The sequence below is a fragment of the Mytilus galloprovincialis genome, chromosome 8 (assembly GCF_965363235.1).
Source record: "Mytilus galloprovincialis chromosome 8, xbMytGall1.hap1.1, whole genome shotgun sequence".
Taxonomy (NCBI): domain Eukaryota; kingdom Metazoa; phylum Mollusca; class Bivalvia; order Mytilida; family Mytilidae; genus Mytilus; species Mytilus galloprovincialis.
The window spans coordinates 80,505,947-80,524,427 of record NC_134845.1 but is presented as its reverse complement, the minus strand read 5'-3'; positions in this window follow the sequence as shown (position 1 = coordinate 80,524,427).

Here is an 18,481-nt window from a genome sequence, read left to right as displayed (position 1 = left end):
TATTTCTGGGTGCATAAGGGGGCATAAAAATAGCAATATATACAATACAGCTGAAAGATAAGATTATCAATGTTTTATCCATATCGGTCATCAGCTACAAGTTAAAAATATTAGTAATCATATCATAAATATCATCCTTAAAAATTAAATTACTTTATGCCTAACCCATAAGTATGTAATATATCAAAGAATTATCTAATTAATATAACTGAAACACAAAACAATATCAATAATATATCATAAGAAAAACATATCAATAAGCAATAATAACTGTTTTTGTATTAAAAACATATTCAATACATATATATAGGCGATATATTTGTTCTTGAGCACAATCGTCATATTCCATGTTAACATTATTTTTGGGGAAACACATGGTTGATAGTTTTTACGGATTAATGTTTATATATTTCTGGTTCAAGTTTTAACTTTAACATCTCATTGTCTCTTCATCTTCATCACTATTCATGCACGGTTATAAAAATGTCACTATATATATATTATATATCACAAATCTCTGCTAATTAGTTCCTATAATATTAAATAAATTTTCACTAGAAAAATATTATATGTGCATCATTGTTTGTCTTCATTAACTTTTAAAAGCACAATATGGTCACTTCTATGGGTCCACCATTTCATCATTTTGTGGGTCCACCATTTCATCATTTTGTGGGTCCACCAATTCATCATTTTGTGGGTCCACCATTTCATCATTGTGTGGGTCCACCATTTCATCATTTTGTGGGTCCACCATTCCATCATTGTGTGGGTCCACCATTGGAAGGTTACTTCATGAATGTAAGTGCAACCAATATCATAATCATACATGACACCAATTAACCCTTATCTCTTATCATAATTAATTCATTTGAATCGAGGGATTTTTTTTTTTATTTATCTCTTAAATATTCACTAGAATACCACAGTTTTAGGCCAGTAACTGAACTACCAATTTATGAATATTACAATAAATAACATACTACATGTAAGAATGTCTAATTCTCTTCCCTTTATATTTTTCCTTAATTTCCTATACTTTCTCTTCTTTTTTCTAATTTATATATTATTCAACTGTATGTCAGTTTATTTTGCACTTCCTTATTAAGTACTCCTTAATTATTTTATCTTTGTAGCTAAAAATCTTTTAAGTCATAATAAAAAAAAAACACAGCTCAAAACAGTGATGCCTATACACAATGTATGTATAGGGAACACTTGATAGTTCTATTTGTATCATTGATAAAGTACATTTTGTATAATCTGAAGTAAATTTGGTTTAAAAGTACATCAGTAGATGTGCCGTCCACCTGCAATATTTAAGGATCTAATAGTAAGAACTACTAATGTAATCAATACATTTGTCCAGCAGGATTAAATTAACAGACACTATAACTAATCTGAATATTGTGTACTTTAACCAGAAATTCAGAACAAAAATAACATTTTTTCAACGATACAAAAGAATATTGTCACAATGCATTTATGTATGCTCATAACATGTATAATACTACTTGAATATCTAGTTATAACATCTCAACCACTCATTTTCATATTTATTTTGGAAAATTTTAAGAAGTCCTGGGGGACAAGTTTCAAACGGTACCCACTCTGGATCATAAATATGTTTTTCCTCATAGTGTATGAAACATTTTGGGACATTATTTTCTATTTTAAAATGTGTAATGTGAGAGCCTGTAACAAAACATGCTGGTCCCATATCTTTTGTTTGTGAATTGCCTGTAAGGGTCAGCATAATGTTATAAAACTGGTCACCATAAAAATAATCAAGCAAGTTTGTAAAAGCATGCTGATCTTCTCCATTTACTCTGTGTAAGGGTTGATAATGTGATATCCTATTATTTCTCAATATGGTTTTGACGAAAAATCTGTTATTTTCTAGTTTTACAGCTTGCACTGGAAATTTATCCCAATTTATTTTTGGTCTTTGTTTATATTTAACATCATTGTTTTGGTCTATTGCAGTTACATTTTGTGGTTCATTTGAAGGTTCAAAAAATTGATGTTTGTTTCCTAGTAATGGTCTTTTTCTCTTTTTACCAGTATGCGTTCTGTTTTCATGAAATTCTCTTCTCATATTCTCTGGGATTTTATCTTGGTGTACCCATTCAGTTTTTGACATGTTTTTAATTTTTATTTTGTAGCATAGTTTCTTGTTTACCCATGCCGATGATATAATCTTTTCAACATCATCAGGTGTAATTTGTATTTCTGTGGTAGCTTGTTGAGCAGTTTTATTTGTATTTTGTTTGTTTTCTATAGAATTGTGAGGAGGCACTGCTTTATTTTGCTTTGAAAGTTTTGATTGACAATGTTTGTTTTGATTATTCTTGGGTGCATTTTTGGGTTGAGAATTCAATATTGTGTCTTGTGTTAGATTTTCAGGGCCTTCATTTTGGACTTGTTGATTTTCACCTTCATCATTCTCATCTTCTTCAAATGGATCATCAGTGTCATCTAGGAGGTAGTCAGGGCGGTCTGTTTTACTGTTAAATACTTTCAGACGACTTGCATTAACTAATTTCTTTGAGATTTTGTTATCGCTGTCCCTTCTTAGTTTAAAAGTATTACAGTCGGGGGGTCCAAGGTTTGTTATTGTGAATGGGCCTGTCCACCTAACTTTTAATTTTGGACTTTGACCTTTTTTAACCTTTTTACAAAATAGCATTACTTTGTCACCAGGTAAATATGTGGGTTTCACTGCTCTTTTGTCATGCTGTGTTTTGTATTTTGCTTGTGCTCTTTTTGTGTTTTCTGCAGCAACATCCCTTGTTAATAGGAGGTCCTTAATAAATTTATTGAGGTATTCTCTATGGTTTTTAGGCAATGTTGACTTTGGAATTAAGGCAACATCAATAGGTGCTCTCATTTCTTGTCCAAAGAGAAGGTGAAAAGGTGAGTATTGAGTAGACTGAGTAGCTGGTGTCATTCTATAAGCCATCATTATAGGTGCTATATAGTTTGGCCAATCTGTCTGTTTTTCCAGTTGAGCTCTCAAAGATTGGACAATGAATGAGTTCATCCGTTCACATGCTGCATTTGTTTGTGGATGATATGCACTTGTATAGTGGCGTTTGATTTGGAGAAGCTCACATAAAGCTGCAACAAGCTTTGAAAGAAAATTGGCACCTTGATCAGATACAATACAGCGTGGTGCACCAAAACGGGCAATTATCTCTCTAAACAGGATGTTGGCTACTTCTGTTGCTTCTTGTGTTCTCATGGGAAAAGCTTCACACCATTTGGATCCGCTATCAACCACCAACAATAAATAGCGATATTTTTCTGGAGTCTCTGGGAGTTCTAAAATATCCATGTGCCATCTTGAAAAAACTTCTTCTATTGGCATTGGTTTCAATGGCAATGGATGGCTGTGTGTATTTCTTTTAGATCTTTGGCAGATTTCACAGGTCTTAATGTATGTCTTGATATCTGTATACATGTTTGGCCAGTAATATCGTTGACGTACAGCTTCATATGTCCTTTCTTCTCCTTGGTGACATCCAACAATATTGTCATGGAAAGCTTCTAAAACCTCCTTCCGTAGGGTTCTTGGTATTGCTAGCTGCTTAACCATGTTTTGTCCTTTTGGTAGGCTTCTAGATCTTGCATTAAAAAATGATAAAGTATACCATTATCAATTTCGTAATGGAAGGCTTTCGCATCCAGTTGTCTAGCTTTCTGTCTTTCCTCAGGTACTTGGCCATCTAATTTGTAATTAAAAATTTCAACAAAATCTGGGCAATGTCTTTGAAGGTGCCGAAATGTTTTACGCTTCTTAAACTGTTCTGGGTCAATGTTTTCTAATGTTTCATCATCCTCATTACCAGTATCTGTTATTGTAAGAATGTTGGGTTGCTGTTCGTCATCTCCTTTGTAATCAAATGTTATGATTTCGTACTTCTTATTGCTCATGGCTGCAACTGTTTGTTCAATTTCATTCTGCGGAAAATATTCTGGACCTATCTTTTCATACTCTCTTCTTGACAAGGCATCTGTATTATTTTTCTTCCCAGGTCTATGCATTATTTCGAAGTCATATCCTTGAAGTTCAAGTGCCCATCTACCTAGTCTCCCTTGTATATTTTTAATTGTATCTATCCAACGAACAGTTATATTATCTGTATAAACTGTAAATTTGTGTGAGGCCAAATATGGATTAAAATGTTTTATTCCCTCTTTAAGTGCTAACCCTTCTTTTTCGTTTATGTGCCATTTTTGTTCATTTTTATTCAGTGATCTACCACCATAGGCTACGACATGTTCAAGTTTTGTGTTTGGATTTAATTGTCCAAGGACATAGCCAATAGCATAATCAGAAGCGTCCACTGACAACACAAATGGTTTCTCAAAGTCTGGGAACACTAAGATTGGAGCTGAGACAAGGCTGTGCTTCAATGTTTCGAAAGCTGCTTGACAATCTTGTGTCCAGATGTATTTCTTATTTTTCTGAGTTAATTGTGTAAGTGGAGTTACAATTTTTGAGTAATTGTGCACAAATTTTCTGTAGTAATTGCATAATCCTAAGAAACTACGTAATTGTTTGATATTTTTAGGTATTGGGTATGTTTGCACAGCAGATGTTTTTTCAGGGTTTACTTTAATACCATTTTTGGACAAAATATGACCTAAATAATGTACTTCTTCTTTTGCAAAATGACATTTTGTTGGATTTAGTGTAAGATTTGCTTGTTTTAGTTTGTCAAAAACTAATTGTAAATGTTTTAAATGTTCTTCAAAACTTTTACTAAAAATCAAAATGTCGTCTATGTATACTAAAGCAACTTTCCAGTTCAATTCTTTTAAAACTTTTGTCATGAGCATTTGAAAAGCCATTGGTGCATTTGTTAACCCGAAACTCATTCTTTTGAATTGGTAAATACCTTGATGTGTTACAAATGCAGATTTGTGTTTTGTTTCTGGATCTAAGGGTGTCTGAAAAAATCCACTCATGAGATCCAGTACTGAATATATTACAGCTTTTGAATTAGCAACTGTGTCAAAAACATCATCTATCCTAGGAATACTAAATTTTGCCCTTAATGTGCATTTGTTAAGCCTACGATAGTCTACCGCGAACCTATACTCTTGTTTTGCATCCATATTACTTTTCTTTTTGCGAACTAATACAATTGGGGATGACCATGGAGAGTTTGATTCCTCTATAATGTCATTTTTTAACATTATATCAATATGTTTTTCTGTTTCTTGCCTCATTTGTGGTGTTTGCCTGTAGGGCATTGATTGTACAGGTGGTGCATTACCTGTATCAATTCTGTGGTAGTGGTAACTAGTTTTACCTAACTCTGTAATGTCTTTAGCAAAAACGTTTCTATTCCTTGATAGAAGCTCAGTTAACTGTTTCCTTTGATTTGCATTTAAGTTTTCATTTATTTTTATTCCCAACTCTTTTTCAACATTCTGATATTTATTAACTTTAATAGATTTTTCTTTTGAATTATTATCATTTAAGGCAAAAATACCATTTTTGTCTACTTCAAAAGCCTTGGCTACTTTCTTATTCCTATATAATGTTATGCTTAATCCAGTAGGATTTAGAATTCTGTACAAAGCCTTTCCATTTTGTACATTAACTACCACTTTTGAACCAACCAAATTTTTAATATCATTTGAAAAGTTTGGTTCAAGAATTACTGTACTGTTATTGCGATGCCTTACAGAAAGCCTAACGGGTATAATCATTTCACAGTGTGGGGGAATAACTTCTACTGCTATAGTTTTTACATGTGCATAATGTTCATCCATAGTCTCTATATTATTTAAAGGTACATTCAATAGATTTTCTTGAATTGCTAAGGTATTATTTTCAAAATTTATGTGAGCTTTATTAGCTTTAAGAAAGTCTATTCCTAAAATTATATTAAAAGTCAAATTCTCAAGCACTGTTAATTCTTGATATATAATTAAATCATCTATATTTAATTCAACATCTACTTTTCCTAAAATTGGATAGCTCATTCCACAAGCAGTAAAAATTCCAGATTGTGTACTTTTTTGTATTTTGATGTTTTTCAAACATTTTTGTAAACATTTTAATGATATACAAGAAATTGAAGCACCTGTATCAACTAACGAATCAACTGTTTTATTACCTAATTGCAAATGTATAATATTTTTAGAAAGGGGGGCTATTAGAGCTAAGGAGGGGTCAGGATAAACTGAATTAGACATGTTGAGTCTTTTTAGAGGGAAAATCCTATTAAAAGATCTTTACAACTTTAATCACAAAATAAAGTAAAATTTAAAGATTTGGTGTCATATAAGATCATAAAATAAAAGGTTGACTCACCTCTGCACACTCAGGAAAATGCACTGTTTCCTATATGAAGATATGCTGACTCTTGTCTTCAGGTATTCAGGTTCGCATCCTACGTGTATCCCTCCTTAGTACCGGAAAGCTGGGTCACTCCGCCACGTATAACCAAGGCCAGTACATTGCACGTTCCTGACCTGGTTATTCATCTTGCTAGGTTGGGGGAACTAGCTGGTAGCTTTTATATGAATACATGTCAACGTAACACAGATTCAAAGTTCAATATATAATGTTTATTAATTCAGCATTCAGTATAGTTTATCAATCACAATAATCACAATAATCACATAAGTTCATGAGACATAATAAAACAGTATGTCTGATATAAATCCGAGTCTATAACACCAGTGTCCAATACGTGACTATAAAGCAAGTGTCCCAAACTACATGGTCAACTAATATATATTGTATCATTATTCAATTTACATAACATTAATACTCAAATAGCTAATTTACATAATAATGCTTATTTATCTATATTCCCAAATATCAAGTCTTTGTGACATAACTTAAATCATCTTAAAAAGTAAGAAATCCTTTTTGTATATATATAACACTTCTTTAATCCTTAATTCTCTATTGTCATTTAGGCCTCAGGGGATTACATAATAATTTGCTTTACACTTATCTAAAATTGTGAAGATTTATATTAACTATTTATCAAGTAAATTATTTCTTAAGCTAGTGCTAAATATCTTAACTATAATACTAAATTATAACAATGATTTGAATTCCACATTTTAACATTCTGACATCTAAAATATACTGGTTATAGTATTTCCAAAATATTACTGTATCTAAAAGAATATTTAGTGTGTTTAATTTGGAGTAAATTTTGTAAACATACAGGAGCCAAATTATTCAAAATTTTATAAGTCTCAAGTGCCATTGTCCTGAAGCGTCTTACTTGTAGGGTTGGAACCTTTGCATTCTTTAGAAGAGTTTAGAGGATGATAAGTAGTCGTCATATACAAATCTTAATGCTCTCTCTTGTATTTTTTCACTGAAGTTTTTTAGAATTTTTCTCTGTACAAAAATTCCAAGCCAAAGGGCAAAAATTAAAATTACTCAAAATAAAAGTATGAAAAATTGTAAGTTTATTTAATCTGTTTAAAAATGATCCAATTCTCTTGAGAACATTCAGCTGTTGTGATGCCTTTCTACACAAGTTACGGATATGTGCATCAAATTTTAGTTGGTAATCAATATCGATTCCAAGTAACTTTACTGTTTCTTCACATGATAAAATATTTTGCTGAATTTGTATAGATGGATTTTTTGCAAAGGTTCTTTTCCCTACAGAAATAATTTGAAATTTATCAGGATTTGCCTGCATCTTATTTTCTTTAAACAAATCAATAAGCACTCGAGACTCAGATTCTAATATGGATATAAGATGGTCATAATCCGGACTACTAAAAGACAGAGTGTTGTCGTCCGCTTAATTATATAATGTACTATGTTTAAAAAATAAAAAATATCAGTTATGAAGATATTAAATAAAAGGGGCCCCAATATAGAACGTTGGGGTACCCCTTTTTGGATGTCAGCCCTGCTACTCAGAACACCGTTTACTTTAATTTGCTGTTTTCTATCAGAAAGATATGATTTTAATAAAGATACTGAATGTGGAGAAACACCATATGCTAGTAATTTATCTACAAAAATTTCATGAGGTAAGCAGTCAAAAGCTTTTGATAAATCCATAAGAACTGCAGCTATATAAGTTTTTGTCTAAAGCTTTATTCCTGTCTTCCAGTAATCTGAGCAACGTAGTCTGACATCCATGTCCTCTACGGAAAGCACATAGACATGATAGATAAGGATTAAAAATGAAATCAAAGAAATCGTATAACTGTATTTCAAATATCTTTTCGTAAAATGTTACAGCGAAAGTATGGAAATGAAGATAACAACATAATTATTGAAAGTATGGACAGAAAAAAAAATCAGCCGACTACATGTATCTACACAATTGGCTGAATCACAACATCCATGATTGTTATTGGTTTTGAACTAGATTTCGTTAATTCTCAGATAAGTATTATGTGTCATACTTGTCTTTTTTTTTTTTTATCTTTTTTTATGTGCTAAACGTGCAATCATTTTTTTTTTGTCGCATCGACTCATTTAACAAAACGTTTTATCAGAGAAATACTTGTATGTCATAAACATTTCAGTATAGCTAACGATCATTTTTTTTTATCTACTGTGAGTAGAACAATTCCTAGTCATCTACCTAACAATATGTGTTTGAAAAATAAGGTTATTACATTAAGAAGTAGTGTGGCAGAATGAAGATTATTTTCTCGAATCTCCAACAGAATTGCCTGGTACATAGATATGTGATGAAACTAGTATATTGAAATTGAAACTTTTCTTATACCATAATTTGAGAAAGAACGAAAGATAGAGAGTGAGAGAGTAGTTGTCCGATATATATGATGGATGACACACAAGCATGTAGCAGCTAGCTCCAAGGTATTAATTTACAGACACTCCCAACTCATTCTAGAAAAAAAAATCAAAGAATCAATCTGCGGTTTAAAGTAGATCTTTTTTTTTTTATCTTCGCAGAACGCCACAAAACATAGCTTGAATTTTAATTTTTACATCGCGATGACCGTGAGGGCATTCCGATGTATTGTTGCCATAGAGATTTGACTTTCGTTTTTCACTGGTAACCGATCGTTTAAATACGCGGATATCATCGAGTGCAAAATAACATTTCTTATCGCTTGTTATAAATTCTCTTCTTCAATGAATACTCATAAGAACAGAAATTTATAATACGAAAATATCATGTCGTTACAAATATTTATATGCATTAAAAAATGCACACGTACAGAAAAATTGTGTCAACGCACGCGGAAGAATATCACAAGAAAGTTGTTTTGGGAAAATATGAATGTCTACTAAAATCCAATCTATTGGAAAAATCGAATTGTTATAGAAGAGTGTCCACCATGCACTTGTACTGCACTTTTATTAGAATCGTAGAATAAAATGATATACAATTGGATGAAAATTATACATACATGTAACTGCTATATACAATTAAAAATATAATATATAACAACAAACCAGAGTATACGTATTTGTATCATCACAATATAATAGATATTAAAGCAGTGAAGTTGAATTCCTTGTCATTTATTCATCATCCACGCTCGAACTTGTCTCAAAAAAAATATATCTCTGTACATAAACCTCAGTTTTCCGGTATAGAAATGTGATTTTTTTTCTCAGACAAGTGCTTGTGACCATCCACAAGAACTTGCGGTCATCCGAGGTTCAGTACTTTAGTACTTTGATTATACTTTTAAAACAATGTAAAAACAAAACCAAAAAGATTGAAACCGAAAACATAAAAATAATCAGATGAATGTCAAAGAAGATTTTGTGTAATCCGATACTTAGTTATATGTTGAAAATGGAAGCGCGGAACCAAAAATATTGTATAGTATAAAAAATGCATGAAATGCATTCCTGACGGTCCATAGTTGTTCGTTTGAGAAAACACTGAACTATGTAAACATGCACATATAGCAGTTTATACTTTAAAAAAATCACATCCAGTAAAAAAAAAAGTTGTATTATTCAAAATCGGATTTCGACCTGCTGGTAATCTGTGATGTAGGTATTGGTCTGTGTAAAAGTTTTCCATACCTTGCCAAATTCTATAATTTCAAATATTTAAAAAAAAAGTATTGATTGCCGACCCTTTTTTGAAGCTTGAGTTTGTGAAAAAATATCAGATGAAAGGATAGCTTGCAAAATATGTTTCCGAAAGCAAAAACAAAACAATACAGAATCACGGTTCTCATTTTCACAATAAAGTAGTAGAAGATGCGGCCGTATAAGACCAATTAATAATTTCTACATGCAAACAACAATGAGCAAAACCCTTACCTTATAGTCAGCTATGAAAAGCCCCGAAATGACAAATGTAAAAAAATTCAAACGAGAAAACTAACGGCCTGATTTATGTGCAAAATGTGTAAATTCCTACATAATATGAATTTTCTTAATTATTTGCCTGGTAAAACAATCCTGATGTAAAAAAATTAATCAATGAAAACGTTTTCTTTAAAAAAAAAAATAATTTATACCCCGACCAACTTTAAATTATTGAAAGTTGGCAACGGCAGCATAAGAGCACGTATTTCTTTTTCAAACATTTCAGATGAACATTTTATAAAGTTTTTTGTTAGAGATTTTTTAAATAATGATATAGTTAATATTTTCCATAAAATCGGGATTGATGTTAAGATTGTGGACTTATACGTTAAAATAAATAATATGAATTATAATGTAATTTTAAGTCACTGTTTAAGAAAAATTAAATAAAACCAAATTCTTGGACTTTTATATTAACGTTAGTATACAATGTAATAGTCCCAGGATTAAAGTGTTGATGAAATAAGATTATGAAAAGAAAAATAGCTTGCGATATACTACCTTAGACATCTTTCACATAATCAAAGACAAATCAAGAAGCATCTGAATATTAATTGAGGGAGCGAAATTACCAAATTACAACAAACATATATAAACGTGTAATTGGGGATAAGAGACAGAAACAAGAAACGAAATATTTACAATTTCACTAGCAAAGATAGGAGACGTCTTCTGGCAGAGAGAGCATTCATTTGCTTAATTCTAAGAAATAGAAGAAACTGATTGTTAAAGGCCGTACAGGGGCCTTTAGTTGTTAATTTCTGTAACATTTTGATCTCTTGTGGAGAGTTGTCTCATTGACAATCATACCACATCGTATTTTTATATATTTAAATCATTAATTTTTACAAGGCATCATATTGTCATTTTGTGCTATTGTTGCAGCCCATTCTTCGCAAAAAAATAAAAGTTGTTCATGTATCTAAAATTTTGTTTTAATTCAATGGAATTTTGCATTTGCACCGGCTTGAAAAAATAAAACCATATAAAGAAGCAACTTCGAACACCTCTTTACTTTAAGCGGCATTTTCACATGAGTAGAATATAAGGTCAACGTTTGAAACTTTCCGTGGAACAACGTCAAAATCGTCGTTTTATTAGGAACGTCGTGTAACGCTGAGTGGCACCAATACCGTGCGTAACGTCTTTGTATTAATCAGCATGATGACTTATGCCCTTTCAACTGATATTTTTAGTCTGTCCTTATGTTGTATTGTTACACAACTGTAATTTGCAATCAAAACATATCTCATGTTTTAACTATCACTTATATCATAGGATAGTTTTCTCAGCATCCATTCATCCATCCATCCATCACTAGTTCGTATAATTTACTTAAGCTTTAAATGCACCATTAAATTGTTTTCTGCAATAATGTACATGCACTCGTGTTTCTGTCGTCTGTACTTTAAAAGTAAAGTATCCTATTTTATTCCATATAACCATGTCTCCGTTCCAATGTCCTAGAATTAAGTCTAATGATCGGAATGATCAGATAGCAATTGCCGTTCATCTTTAAATTCCAGAACGATCCAATCTATATTTAAATTTGTCAACAAAAAGTATCTAGGTTAAGCTTTTTATTCTTCCAAGTGATCATGGTGATGGTATAAATAAATGTCTTTATGTCATTATTAAGACTCCTAGACTCTTCGACTTTTAGATTTTGATCAGTACCCTGTGTGTTTATGTTATTTTCTCATATTCTAACTTATATCAGCCAAACAACCGTCTTCAGTTATGTTTACACAATATTGACAATGTCATATAGATGACCTTAGTGAACGTGTGCTGCTACATTTCCATAGACGATCCTTTTATAATTCCTGTTTCTACGCGCGTTATTCAGTGTGCACCAAATTTTTTATGTTATTTCTTCATAGACAGAAAAAATATTACAGTCATTTCTTATAATTAATTCTAAATTCCATTTTAAACCGTAGAAAACCATGAAAAAACGTTGATGACGTCACGGTCACATGACTAAATTATGTGCTCATAACAAAATAACGTCAGCCAATCAGAAGACGCGTTACATCCAAAATTAAATTATAATCGCACGCAAGGTATTTATTTCGTAAATGAATGCAACAGTAGTATACCGCTGTTCAATAGTCTAAAATCGATTTAACTGAAACAATTTGGGTCACAAACCAAAGATGAGGGAACACCGTGATCAACTATAAGATGAAACAAAATGGAACAACAGAACACTGACGTGCAACAAAAAAACAAACGATAATGTAACATACATGTATAGAGGTACATGACATTTTAAGAAACAAATGATGGGTTGAACCTGATTTTATATCTAGTCAAACCTCTCGATTATATGACAATGTTGGAAATACCGCTAAAATGACAAAATTGCGTGACAGGAATCAAGTTAATGGAAAACTGACATACACCAACCATTGAAAATGAAGCTGTTGTATTAATTAAGAATGGATAATCAATGCAGTGTTGGTCAAACAAAATAGAAGAAAACAAATATTTGTGTGAGAAGAATATGACGCATACAATGATTATCGTGATGTTTTCCTTTTATGTAGCACTTGGTCGATACCTCTCCTTGTGGGCTACCAGTCCGCGTGGGTATCATTAACTCAATAGTCAGTATCTCGGTCCTGACATGATTTTAACAAACTGTTTATAGATTTTGAAATTATAAAGAAACAAAGGTTTCAAAAAGGGGGGCGAAAGATAAACTCATAGATAGAAAATAAACTGACAACGCCATGGCTAAAAAATAAAAGGGCAAACAGACAAATAATAGTCCACTAGACACAACAACATTTCATCTCTTTTAGACAAATTTGACATTAGATGGATTTTACTTCTTTAGGTCCTTTTGGTGTTTTAGTTTTTTCACTGTTTCGGTTCTTATACATTTCTTGCGTTCTAATATTCGGATTTGAGCTGACGACGGTAAATCGGACGCATGAAATTATTAACGTTTTGTTTTCCTTTTTTGTATTTAATCAATTAATTCGATAGGAAACCTTTAAAATTACCTCGAAATGTTCCTGGATACTAGATAAAGAAGTGGGATATAATAGTACTTTATCACACACATATTATTAATGAGGTTATAAACCCCTATGTAACAAAAACACATAAAAAAAAACCTACCACGAATAAGCAATTAAATAGTTGCGTCTTTAAAAAAAACATAAAAAGAGGCAACTGCAGTTAACCGATGCTCAAATCACGCATATTCACCGTTTCAAAATGTAATGCATTATGGCAAATATTTTTAAAACAGTACAGCACAGCGTCATACAGCGTCATAAACAATTGAAATTCAACCAATGACGTGCCGTTATTTACATGTTAAGGGTGCAAACAAAAAAATTACACATAGTCCTTTTGATACTATTCATCAAAAGATACAATAAAAGCAACATTACTATAGTATACCACAGTTTGAAATTCATAAATTGATTGAGAAAAAAACAAGTCCGGGTTACAAACTTAAACTGAGGGATACACATCAAATATAAGAAGAGAACAGCGACAAAACATAAACACAACACTAAAATGCAACACACACAAACACGAACTATAATAAAAACAATGGCCATTTTCCTAGGAACAGAACATTAAAAAAAAATAAGTTGGTTGAACCTGGTACAAACCATGAAAAAAACAAAAACATAGACTATAACTAGATCTATCATCTGTAGAAATCGATTACGGACTTACAATTGATCCAACATTTCCAGATACGACTTTCTTGTCTGCCTTTTTTTTTAATTTCGATTGGGGTTAAGTCTACTTACAAATTGCATGAATTTACTTTTCCGTAAATAAGATATGGATAACTTGAAATGGATAATTAATTCAATATAACTAAGTACCGATACAAAGAGAAGATCAGATTGACATTTTAAAATTAGCGTAGATATTTGTATTCACCGATTTGTGAGACTATAGATGAGACAATATCTGAAAAAGTCTAATTTTTGGAAATAAGAAAAAACAAAAAAAATTTGTTTAGACCCAGTATTTTAATAGCACAAATCGAAGAACACACATTGGGGATCTAGGAACTGTTGTCTGTAATTCAAACAATTGTTTAATAAGGAAACAATGGCTATTTTAAAAATGGTACAAAAAAAATCCAGTTCTTTCCTGTTACCAAAGTGAATCAATTTTAAAAAGTTTCTAATGGGAATAAGGAATAAGTTTAAGACAATATTTGTGGTTTACTAGTATATCCTGCAATAGTTTATCAAATGCCAATTATTGATTTTAGCATTTGCAATACAAAAGGTTTAGAAATATACTTAAATATAGTCAGATATGTCGGTAACATGAAAGAATCTTGAGTAACAGCACAACGGTAACAGGACAGAGTTGGTAACAGAAAGGATTTTTCTGCTTTATTTTAAAGTTTAAGAAAAATACATCATTTTAAATTGGTCACAATTGGAAGATAACAGCAAACAATGTCATTTATCCTTTGAAACTGTATTTGCAAGATGAAAAATCTGCCTAGGTAATGAAAAAATTTAAAATAAATTCCTTTCTGTTACTATCTACTAAACTAGAATTGCACAATGTTCTCTGCTGTTATCAAAAGCAAAAAACCTATTTTTTTATTCAATATACTTTATATTATTTTGAAATTTATTTAATATGGTGGTGATAACTTATATTAAATGAAATGGTTGGCATATAGTAGATTAACTTTTCGATTCTTCAGTGAAATTGTCTTGAACATCCTTCCTGTTACTGATGATGGTTATGCTGTTACCTTTTATCAGGTAACATGACAGAACGTAACAGAAAGGAATTACGCGATAGTTTTTGTCCTTTTTATCACATTTAATGTAAGTGTATTTCCTGTGACATATAACTTTTAAAAAGATGATAGAAAAACACACTTAATGCTGTGGTGCACACCTAAAAATATTCTCAGAAAGTGTAAGAAAAGGCTGTAACAGGATAGAACACCAATAAGTATTTTTCTATAAATTCTTACCTTGGATGGGGTTGAATTTTCAAACCTGGCCGCCTTTCCAACTATTTCTTTGTACTAATGCATTCAGGAAATGATGCTCTTCACAATACATAATGGGAAAATAACTCTTGGTCTTGTAAACGTTTCCACAGGTAAAAAAAACCCAGTGGTAACAGGAGGGAAATCACCCCTGGGGACAATTTTTTTTCTCTTAAAATTTGCAAAATTTTCTTACATGCTATAGTTATAATATAAAAACACAAATTAGGGGCAAGTTTATTATATAATATATCATATATGTGAGAATCGGACGCCTGTTTAATTAATTTGGATATTATTTGAATGATTTAGTTTTCCAAAAAACACAGGGGACAACATGATTTTAGGGGGGGTTGAACATTTAAATTACAATATTTTATTGGAAGAAATATAAGAATGAGTGTTTAATTGGCAGGCCATGGTGCATTATATAACTTAGTTTATACTGAAACTTAAAATTTTCAAAAAAGATGGTTGAATAAAAAAATAATTGCTGGTGAAGTGCGGGACATGGAAATTAGACTTTTTCAGATATTGTCTCAGATACACTTTTCTATTTCATTCCAAAAACATAAGTGCATTCAGATTAGATATTCTGTGGCATACTTTGCACTAATTACAGACTCTTACATCCCAAAAACGAACTTGTTGTATTGAAAAAGTATGATAAAAAGAAAGGTTTTGTAGATCATATAGTACCATATGTAGTAAACAAAGCTGTCTTATTTTTATTTAAACTTACGCTCAACTTTTTAACAGACACGACAAATATGTGTTCATGAACTTATCCTTCTTCAGTTATGTATTGGGGAAAATGCTTTTTAACCGGATTTTTGTGACAAAAATGTTGGTTATTGATTTGGGGATGTACGGCGGGCGGCAGCCAAATGTTGTCCGTATATTTACTCATAAACCGTTCAATCAAAGCTTTTAAAATTTTGATATGTTGTTACTGATGCAAAAATGTAGGTCAAGTTCAGTAATGATGATTTTGACGTTTACCGTTCAGGGGTTTATATATGGTTTTTGAAAGATTGAAAAATGGTGATTCCAGTTGTGTCCGTGTATTTACTCATGAACCGTTCAATCAAAGCTTTTAAATTTCAAATATGTTGTTACTGATGACAAAATTAAGGTCAAGTTCAATAATGGGGATTTTCACTTTTTCTATTCAGGTTTTATGGTTCTTGAAAGATTGAAAAATTGTGTTACCATTCATGTTGTTGCATTCAATCAAAGCTTTTAAAATTTTAATATGTTGTTATTGATGATTTTTACATTAACCGTGCATCAGTTATGGTACAAGCATTTTCAAATGAAGAATATGGTGGATTGAACCTTGTGTTATAGCGCTTAACCTCTCACTTGTATAAAGTCGCATCAAATTCCATTTTATTTACAACGATGCGTGATCAAAACAGGCATCTTTTTAAAATTTGTGAATATTACAATGGGTTCAAACTGTTGACCCTTTCTGTCCGACTTTTTTTTTTTATCAATTTATGAAACAGTATTTATAGAACAAAACTTCATCAGGACATCAAAAACATATTGAACAGATCTCTAATTTCACTTCAATATATTGGAGAAGTGCTAACACTTCATTTAGAATAAACAAATACTTTAGTGGGTGCTTGCATCTCAGATATATCCCAAATAACTTTGAGATTAAGGGGTTCTCTATAACTGGATTGTCTTGACATCTTGGTATCAAGTCTTTACCCATGAAATCCACAGAAATTGGTATCCAACGAATAATAATGAATTCACAGTATAAGCGATATGGTCCTATTCCCATGACTTTTAATTAATGGATTCGCATGGCGGGTGATAAATGTATATCATAAAATGCTTTCGCTATCGACGTTTCCGGTCTCGTCTCATTTTGACTTCATCCTCTTTTATTAATTTTCTCATTGCTTTTAGAGATGATATGATTACCAAAACCCCATCAGAGACCAAATGACGTTGAAAAGAGACAAAAAGTACCAAAAGGACATACTACTCACAGGTAGAAAACAAACTGACAACGCAACATACACATCAGATATTATATCGACTGTTGCTTATATTTTATAAACACCCTCGTAATGTTTTGTGTGGATCGAAGTAATCCAACGTTAGCATATGATATAATCCATTATTTGATTGTCCGTTAGATTTCAATATTCAGTGAACTATAAACATGCATACATAATTTCCCATAGCATTGAACAAAACTATAAAATACTAGATATAATTATCGAGTTATGTAGTGAACGTGATAAAGTAATAAACAATTATGGCAATATTCTTGATACAATTTTCTATTCAGCTAGTACACTAATTTATATTGATGTTTAGGAAGCTTACATGTTACATTTGCGTTGATCAGATATAAATCAAATGCCTGTTCTAAGTCAGGAATATGACAGTTTTTATCCATTCATTTGATGTGTTTGAGCTTTTGATTTGGCCATTTGATTAGTGAAATTCCGTTTGAAATTTTCCTTGGAGTTCAGTATTTTTGTTATTCTACTTCTAACATGGAATTATTCATGTATCATTTTTACTCATACACAATAATAATAATAATAATAATAATAATAATAATAATAATAATAATAATAATAATAATAATAATAATAATAATAATAATAATAATAATTAAAAACCAATTGTTCAGAGAACAATTGAAGGTCTTTCCATCAAAACAATGTATTTTGATATGAAAAGTTGTGAAACTAAGTTTAAAATGTCATTTCAATTGTCAAATGATAGCTCCTAGTAAGCTGATTCCAAAAATATATTGGTTCCATACATTTTTTTTTAAATAAGGGAGATAATTTGTTACTTCCGGTTTGAAAAAATGTTACTTCCGATTATATTTAAATATTTACTTGACACTGATTCCAAAAATATCTGGTTCTATATACTTTTATATTAATAAAGTACAAAAAAATAGCTATTTCCGGTTTACAAAAGGTCACTTCCGGTTGTTTTTTACAAGGTTAAATGGTTTGATACCTTTTTCTAAAAGTTGTATATCTTTATCATGTATACATATAGAATAAAAGCAAAGGTCAAAATCTAGAACGTCAAATTAAGCTATGACCTTGAGATCAATTTCAAGGTCATAAACCAAGGACCTCAAATCAAAAGACCATAGGTCTTAATTATAT